The sequence below is a fragment of the Lynx rufus genome, unplaced genomic scaffold (genome assembly GCF_022079265.1).
Source record: "Lynx rufus isolate CCGP_SWC_20201006 ecotype Redwood Valley unplaced genomic scaffold, mLynRuf1.p SCAF_13, whole genome shotgun sequence".
In the NCBI taxonomy this organism is placed as follows: domain Eukaryota; kingdom Metazoa; phylum Chordata; class Mammalia; order Carnivora; family Felidae; genus Lynx; species Lynx rufus.
The window spans coordinates 16,473,727-16,483,928 of NW_025814827.1; positions in this window are offsets into that span (position 1 = coordinate 16,473,727).

Here is a 10,202-nt window from a genome sequence, read left to right on the forward strand (position 1 = left end):
TTTATCATTTAAAAATTTTGAAACAATTTGACTGCTGTTACAATTGTATTTCCATAATTTCCTCTCCTTATTAGGAAAAAAATTTGCCCAGTGGAAATGTACATGTAACAGAACATATACATAAATGTATATAAAATGAAAATATGTACATATGCATATCAACAGACAAAACTGTAAAATGGCTCTGTAAGACCTATAGTATTAGAGATGTTTCAAACACCAGTGATTAGGAATTTATCAGAGATTTTTTTTCAAATTTAGGGAAGGGCATAATTTCAGATAAGCCTTGTCTGGTCAATTGGTCCTTCATTATTTATGCTTCCCCATTTGGCATTTTATAACAAATTGGAAGAATAAATTCAATTTGTTATGATCCAAGCATTGTGTTTACAGGGTCCTATTTAACCTCCAGACTGTGAAAGACCCACACATTTGCCTTCTATTTGAATGGATATTGAGAAAAATGAGATTTGAGAAAGAAATATGGCTTTGTTTCATAAAAACTAAATATCATCTAAAAAGTTAGTTTATTATCCATGGTTAAATATTTGACCCTCATAAAGAAATTGCATGATATGCTTTTGAATCACTTTCTGTTACTAAGTGCATTAAACCTTTAAGCTTTTCACTCTCGTAATTATTTTTAATTCTCATCCAACCCTTCAATGACTGTTTCTCTTTGACTAGTTTAATTATCATGTTCACTTTTCCCAAACCAAACTGTGTACTTTTCATTATAAATTTTAAATTTCCATAGAATAAATGAAATTATTTTTGCCCTAATAACCTAAATATGTTACAAGAGTAGATATGAAATGTGTTGCAGAATTTTTAGGATCAGATATCAAAGATGGCGATCGATACCAAATTTCAAGAATTTTACTGGAAAGTTTTGTGACACTATACTCTGGTCCCAATTTATGGTTGAGAAACTAACAGCAAAGTAAGCATATATACAGATCAACAAATATGCCTTATTTCTTCTGAACATGTCTCATCTCCCCTATTAGATGATCAGCCTTTCCTGGACAAAGCCAAAGTAACACCCCCAGTATCTAGCACATACCTACTAAGTATTAGGGAATTTGAGTTGACTTTTAAAAACCAGTGAATCTTTGCCATATATATTTACTTAGCCCAGAATGAAATGTTTTGCCATTAAAGATTTAGTAGCTACTAAATTATGTGCTCATCTTATGATTTCTGCGCCAGTCTCACCAAGCCGTTAGCTAATAGGGCACCTGGCTGGCTCCCTTGGTAGGGCTGTGACTCTTCCATCGTTGGGTCGTGAGTTTGAGCCCCACAGTGCAGGTAGAGGTTACTTTAAAAAATTAAAAACTAAAATCTTTAAAAACAAATCAATTAGTTTTATTTTCTATTGAGTTCCCAAATTTACATTTCTTCACTATAGCTATTGTGGGGAATTGGGAATGCTTTTGCTGCACTTTTCTTAGATTTTATGTGAATTTTCCACACTATTGTATAAAACAGAACATTTCTTTTAGAAAAATTTTGTTCCTGACTTACTCTTTTTGCTTTCAACATTGTTTTGCATTTTATGCTGGTAGAAAAAAATAAAAATTATTTTAAATGTGCAAATGAAATAAAGGCCAACAAAAAACTGTTCTCTGCATTGGATAATAGAGTTTTAATGTATTTCTGCTGTCTGGTTGGTGTATTTGTGTGATAATTTTATGTGACAGTGTAATTAAGTTGTAAAACAATTCCCATTTCCTATGTATTTTATCTATTTATCATCATTTATTTCTTTACCTTCTTTTTCTGCAATAAATATTATTGTAAGGAGAGTTAAATAAGTTAAACCAATGCAATTACTTTTACAGATTGAAATTAACTTCATATATCAATTTGTACACATTTATACAAAGTACCTACAACTTGCCCGATATAAATAAATGTGTTTATTGCCGTATATTTATGATGTCACTGTGGTTTCCATGTTTGCCTTCCTTTTGAGTGATGATCTATATGTTTAAACTTGACATTTTAACAGTATTTTCAAACAATTTCATTCATTATCAAATAACCATTTATTACACTATGGCAATTTCATACAATTTACTGAACCCTTTAGACACTCCTAAACAATGATTTATCAACCAATATACAGATTTTAATGCTTATCACAGCAAATATAGAAAGTAACATTAAATAGTGACTTGACAAGAGATAACTAAATTATCTTTTTAAAAAAATCCTGATGAGTCATGTTTAGTAATAGCCCGTATGCTTTTCTAACTCCACTAGAAATTAAAGGAGGTGTATTAGATTGTTATATTCTTCATGTATTAAGATGGTTAATTATAAAACCTATATAGATGTCAATCCTATAAACTCAAATGTTGATTTTAAAGGCAAGAAAGAAGAAAGGGTATTTAAGATGTTTTGGATGCTGATGTGCTTGGTGGCTTTTTGTGTCTGGGCTTCCCCCATAGGAAGGACAACATTCCTGCTCGGAAAAGGCACCTCTGGGTGACAAATCTGAGATGATCCAAATGGATCGTGTTGTGTGCAGCCACTGGTTACTTAACAATAATCCTATCCGCTTGCTGCGCACAGAACATATCCAGACCTTTCTCGTGAGGTCTGACCCTATCATCCTCACTGGAGCATCCCACAGAAGTTATGTGGTTGTAAAATGGATTAGGGGAAAAATTTAATTCCTCTACCCAAAAGAGACAAGTCAGGGGCAGAATGTTATCCTTGTGGGATCATGTGGTCGATCCAGTGAAGACTACAGTTCTCAGAGAAGCTGAGAGAAAGTTTAGCTTTAAAAACAAACAATTAACGAGGACAGAAAGGGAGGAGAGAAAACAAGACAAGCTTCCTTTCAAGTAGGATCATTGACATGAAACATTAAACCTGTGATAAAGGTTTCTGTCAGTGTGTGGGAGGGTCTGTATTTCTTTAGTTATCCACATCCAGGAAGAATTCATTTGACACTAATTGCAGAAGGATTAAATTTATTCAATCTCTATAGACTACTCCTTGACTATTAAAATTAAATGAAGATAAAAATGAATTATTCTTTCCTAGATCAAAAATTAATCAATTTATGAGGATGTGGGGGAAGATGGGCAGTGAAGACCACGGCCTGTGACTTTTTGTTCTGAAATAAATTGAAATGAGATTTTTGTGTTTTTTTGCTAGATTTACTAATTTAACAAAAAGACCCCTTATTTCCAAGGCTCCTGGGACACCTTTAGAAAATATACTCTAAGAACCGAAAACTATATACATTCCTATTAATACTTTAAAAAAATATATAGCTGTGCCAAGAAATTGGCCTGCTAGAGAATGTCTTTTTTAATAGTCAAATCGCAAAAGGAATTATTAAAATGAAAAAGAGGGACAGGTTTCAAGTGATTTCATTTCAGCATGTGTCCTCTGTCCCTTCACGTCAGATAAAGGACTAAAGAACTGACCGTGTGGCTCAGTCAGTTCAGTGACCCACTTTGGCTCAGGTCATGATCTCGCAGTTCGTGGGTTCGAGCCCCACAGCGGGCTCTGTACTGACAACCCGGAGCCTGGAGCCTGCTTCAGATTCTGTGTCTCCCTCTCTCTCTGGCCCTCCTCTGCTCACGCTGTCTCTCCCTCTCTCAAAAAATAAACATTAAAAAAATTTCTTTAAAGAACGAAAGAAAAAACTATTGTAAGAGGCAGTCTCATAAACTAAACTTTGAAGGAACTCCTTATTGTCAGAACGGTCCTTAAACAAAAGTGATCCCTTCAAGGCAGTGCCTGAAGACTCCCTGAGACTACCGTCTTTTTCTTCTTTGCCGTTGCCTGTTACCTAGTCTTAGAGAATACATACTGCATATGGAGTGTGGGGGAGATCTTCAATGGTCTGGCTGGAATTTTAAAGGAAATCTGCTTATTCTGAGTTCAGGGCTTTATCTACTGTATTGTGCAAACCTGCAAACTGTAAATACCAATATCCCTGGTAAATATTCAGATTCTTTAAAGTGTCTTTCCTATTATCTGGCATGGGTTTTATGTATGCACTTGGATTGGGGTTTTTTAATGCCAATTTTTTCTAAGGCAGACAATAATATGAAGGTGTGTAATTTTCAGGTATTTGTACTTAAGCACCCATATAACATTTGAGTGAATTTCTAAAATTTAAGGAAACGATAAGCTCAGCTTTCAGCAAAATAATAAAAATGAGGCAAAATGAGTCTTGGATACCCCATTAGTTACTGACAAGGAAATTGAAGATCTGCAGAAGACAGAGAACTTTCCCAAGGTCACAGAGACTGTAGCAGAGTAAGGACTAGAATGCCTCTCCTAATCCCCGTCCAGTCCCTGGCCTTCCATTTTAACGTAAAGTTTATGTGTTAAACCCTCTATGAAAAATAATTGCATTTTAACATGAATTAGTGTCATAAGCTAATTAAGAAAGACTAATAATGTAATTTCAGGCATTAGTCATCTTATTGATTTAAATTCGCCCCACACTCTCTCATATCCCAAACTGCACACCAAGATTACTAGATACAATTTTTGTAAATAGTGCTTGAGTAAGGGCATTGTGTAATGGAATAGCATCTCCCATCTATGTATATGAAAAGTCCCTCACATTAATGAGTGACCTGCTGAAAAATTAATATTCCATTCAAAAAAAATCTAGAATTGTAGAGACTAAGGATCTTTTAAAGCTGATAATTCATGGTAACCTTCTTTCATGTCTCCCCATTCCATACATACATACCTGAAACTGGAAAGTGTCCTACTTTTTCTCAGTGAGTACTGTTTGGTGCTTTAGCAATTATATAGGGAAAAAAAGTATTGCTTTAAGTATCCTAAGGGAACCATGTAAATGAAAAATAATGTTACAATATTAATATTTTCTCCTCATTGTACTGACATTCATTAAAAAGAATTGAGTTAGTATGTTTTACCTGCACTGTTTTAAAATATACATAATGATGTAGATTCTCTCAGTTGAGGTAGTTACTCTTAGGAAGTAAAGTATTTTTGGAAATACATTTGTAGGACATACAGCCTATTGCAATAGTGAACCAGATGATATCACCTTTTAATGTTTATATTTGTGTGAAATTAAATAAAAGTGCATTTGCCTTACATAGAGCCATGTTAGTTAGCACTTTGCTTTGTTAAGTAGCATGTAATTCCCAATTGGCCCAACAATTCTTTGTGCATTTTGAAATACACTTGTTTTGTTAAAGCAAATAAGACTGCATTTTGACTCTAAAGATGCAGAATAAATGATAAAGGCATTGGTGAATGACAGTGTTATATCTAATTTTGTATTAGTCTGGATGACCTTAGAAAATTCTCACTTTTATTTACCCAGCCCAGGAAGAATTTGAAAAAAATTATCACTGGTAAAAATCATCATCATCATCAATCAGTCAATCAAACTGCTTTTTTCCTAATTGGAAGCTATCACTTATTTGCATGTTTCCAAATATAGATGCCATACTGAGACAAAGAGTCAAATCTCCTGCTCTCTTCAAAGCTACTCTTTACTTTAGTAATAAACGAAGCACGGGGATACTATGTCTCAGTACTTTTGCAAGAGCATTAATTAATAAGGGGAGTGGTTTTTCATAATGACCCCTGTTCAGGGTAGGTGACATTCTTTCCAAATGTCAACCATGATGTCCAGTTTAGTTGTTGCTATGATTTGTCCAGATTTTGTTCTTTTAGATCATAAAATGTATATCCTCAGATACCTGTAAACTCCTATTTGTTATTTCTTTCATGACGTTGCAGAAACAGTTTCACAGAGGACTTGAATGTGGACTCTTTGTTCACAGTATTAGTTTTGATGAGCATTTGAAAGTAGCACTAGACTTTTCTTACTTACGTTGAATGAAATGCATATCCTGTCTCATCTTCAACAAACATGACTTTCTCCAGATCTGAGCTCTTGCTCTCACATGACTTCAATCCATAACCTATTTCCCTGAATGAGATGAATACTTAAAGTCCTGTGGACTAAAATTCTCTGGCAAATTAACCTCGTTTTCCTCCTAAATGGCCATAGTCTAATTCTGCATATGGAAACATTTCTTAAAAACATGTGCTGGGCTCTGTGAAATGTGGAAACATCTTGCAACAGTGATGTGTAATATATGTGTGCCGTCCGATTTCATTTTCAGAAATAGGGAAGCATCAATTCTCTCTGGAATTATCTCTTTTACTGGTTCATTGTCAGAAAGAAACTTGTCACCATGCCAAAGACAAAACTGCTGCTGGGTTTAGTTTAGAATTTTATAAAGTGAATAAGTGAAAAAAAAATATATACTTGCATCGCAGTCTCAAGTTATGAATAATTAAATGAATACATAATTGTATCCAGTTTTACCCTCAAGCTCAACCAGCAAAGACGTCTTCAGCCCACGTGAAAAGGAGACTTCACATTTTTTTCAAAAATTATGAGTGAGTACGCTCATAAGCAAGAATAACAATCTGCCTATAAAATTATACAGTGGGGAGGGCAGTATTATTCAAGAGTTTTGTTTAATGTACATTCTGCCTTCTAAAATTTGAATTTACACAAGCATTTTCCTAGCATTGTCTGAAATGTCTTCTTCGTCATCTCACATCCTACCTCTCTGATCCCAGGTTGCAGTGAGGGCGAGAAGCAGGTATAGACTCAGCACTCTGCAAGCCTATTTTGGCTAAGTGCTTTTGTTTTGATAGATGAAGTATGACAAAGTAACATGAATGATCTTAACACACGTACTGAAGTATATTTTCAAATGAATATTGCCGCTTTCAAAGTGGTTCTCTCAGAACTTAATAATGCTGTCATTGCGAGGGACATGTTTCAATCTCTTCTTTTGGAGCACAGTTATAAAGTAATAATTGATTGCTTTTCCACGTTGCTCATTATATTGGCTCTGAACAAATACTTAGCATCAAAAAAACCTCCCCTTTCATCTGGCCTTTGATGGCTTATTTTTGTTACTGGCCTTTCACACCCACTCATCCTCCCACAGCTTGGGCTCCAGTCGTGAAGAACGATGTGCGGTTCCTAGAAGCCTCCGTGCATTTGCACATGCCATTACCTCTGCTCAAAAGATTCTCCTTTTACTACTAAGCTCGAGATCACCTCCTTCCAAAAGTCTTCCTTTACTGACCCCACCTCCTACTCCTCTCCAGCCATCTGTTCAGTTCCCTTCTATTTAGCTGTCCTTTGGAAGTACCAATATCACCTCAATCCACCAAGTTGTTTTACTGGGTTCCTTTGCCCCTCTCCCTGACTAGTCTCTGAGCTCCTTGAAGGCAGACACTGTGTCTTTATTACCTGTACCCTTAGGCACCGACAGTATTGACTCATAATATTGTTCAGTGAAAGTGTGTTCAGTGACAGTTTGTGAATGTATACAAAGGTCTGGCGAAAGGTTTGTGAATGGACACTTGAATGAAGTGGGTAACCTAAGATGACATCTTTGAAGGTAAACTTTCATTTGAATGAGTCCTAGTCAAGTTCAGGAATTAACAGATTATTCAATAAATGATGTTAAGTGAACTAGTTTGTCAGTGTGGGAAAAATCAGATTCCCTACCTCGTATCATAAGCATATATTACAAAATTCCTATTGAATTTAATGTTTGTATTTTTTAAAAAGATGAAACTATAAACAGTTATTAACTACTTGTATAATTTTAGGGTGAGGAGGGCCAATTTTTTATTTTTATTTTTATTTTTTATTTTTGAGAGAGAGAGACAGAGCACACAAGCCAGGGAGGGGCAGAGAGAGAGAAGAGAGAGAGAGAATCCCAAGCAGGCTCTGCACTGCCAGCGCGGAGCCCAATGCGGGGCTTGAACTCACAAACCAAGAGACCATGACCTGAACTGAAACTGAGTCAGAGGCTTAACTGACTGAGCCACCCAGGTGCCCAGGAGAGCCTATTTAAACATAACACCAAAGCTGAAAACCACAAGGAAATGGCTGATGGTGGTTCTGACCAAATGTATCACTTTCCAAATGGTATCTTTTACTTCGGGTCTGGAAGCCACACTTTTTTCTTCTGAATTACTTTCCAATTCTTTTTTAAAAAAATTTTATCTTTATTTATTTTTGAGAGAGAGACAGAGTGTGAGCAGGGGAGGAGCAGAGAGAGAGGGAGACACAGAATCTGAAGCAGGCTCCAGGCCCTGAGCTGTCAGCACAGAGCCTGATGCGGGGCTTGAACTCATGAACCGTGAGATCATGAACTGAGCCAAAGTTGGATGGTCAACCGACTGAGCCACCAGGCACCCCTCAATTTTTAAGATTCTAAATATTCTAAATACCTATTCAAGGACACCCATACTAGACAACAAGTGATTGTAAAAATATACTAAAGATTGTCCAAAAAAATCTGCAAACACAAGGAAAACTGTGTCTTAATTATACTTTTTTCAGGCTAACAGTTGGATCCATTGCTTAAAGGTATGTCACCTAAAAGTTGAAGGAAAATATACTGAGCGTATTATTTGAAAATATAACTAGTATCTTGTTTGAAAATCAGTTAGTCTTATGTTTTTGATGTTTTTGTACATTCTGTGAAGTGTGGTTTTTCATTATCAAAAAAAAAAATGGAGTAACATAAATGTTCAATAAGGAATTGTTAATATGTAAGTTACCCAAAATAGAAACGATGGTGTTGAAATATACTTACCAACCTGAAGAGGAGTTCAGGATATATTTTTAAATGAAAAAAAAAATTATAAACTATTAGGTACATTATCTCATTTTTTATAAAAACATGTATGTGCTATTTATATAGGTATATGTATACAAAAATCTGAAAGGATATGCATAAAGGTATTAGCAGTGACTATCTTTTTTGCCTTATTTATAGTTTCTAATGTTTCAGCAATAAGTATGGATAATTCATGAGATGGGGATAAAAAGATAACTCGTAGAATGGATTCTTCAAAACTAAACACTAACCGAGCTTATTAAACAGTGAAGTTACTGAAATGAAATAGAAACTGAAGATTGCAAAACAAAACAACAACAACCAAATCACATAACTGTATATGATTTCAAATGATTTGCTGCCACCCTGTGAGGAATGCTACTCATTGCGGGACTGAAATAAGCAAACTATGGAACTATGAAAAATCTGTAACTGAAGATGGAATCGCATACATAAGCATGATCCAAGACGTTGTTTAAAGCTCTGTGTACCAGTTGGTAAGTTTTGTTTTCTCTGCCAGCTATTTAGGGGGAATAATACCTAACATATATGATTACAGTATGTCAAGCACTATTCTAAGAAATATGACTTTATCTTACAAAAATCCTATGAAGTTGTTTTTTCCTTATTTTTATAGATGGGACACAGAGTTTAACCACCTGCCAACGGTCAGTAAATGTTGCCAAAACAGTGTAAACCCGGGAGCTGCATTTTGGGTCAATGATTCAAATTTTTGAGCTTTCTGTTCCCCTCAACCACCCTCCCCCCATTCACAAATACACTGCCCAGTAGTTGACCGTCGAGCCTTTGTAGGGATTTACTGGATGAAATTTCTTGAGAGAGATTATTATATTCTCCAAATAATCTTAGTTCCTTGAAGCTATAGAGAGGAGGGCCCTTCAGAGAACTGATTGTTACCGATCCACGGTGAGACAGGTGCAGAAATTTAGAGTAAGCGTTTGGAAAACTTTATAGTAATTTTACAAGTAATTGTATGGCTGTTGACTCTAATAATAAAATGTGTCTAATATTTTTGTTTTATCTTACTAGAGCATGGTCCACAACTAACTGTTAATCCAAAACACTAATCTGATCGCTCCCTGTGTTCGGGGCAGCACTGTTTTGTTCAGCCTCGAGAATTTTGCCAAGGGTTTTTCTGAAGTTTAGTTCCCCAAAATAAGGCCTCGAGTACTTTTCCTCCCCTATTTTTCTCCATTTTATGCTACAAATGTATTGTAATGATCAATAAAGCCAAAATAAAGAGTGTAAAAAAGGCTGTCTGAAACTCGAGCACCCAGTAACGCCATCACGCGAGTAAGCGCCGCCAGATCTGCTGGAATACAGGGCTCCCGGCGGACGCCTGCGCAGGCGTTCGTCCGCGACGGCCGAGGGGGTGGGGGCAAGGCCTGCTCTGCTTAGAGAAGACGCCACGCCTTCGCCTGAAGAAGGTCAGGATACTACCACTTCCGCCGGGGCAGCTCTCTGCATCCGGGTCAGCTGCTGCCGCTGCGGCTGTAG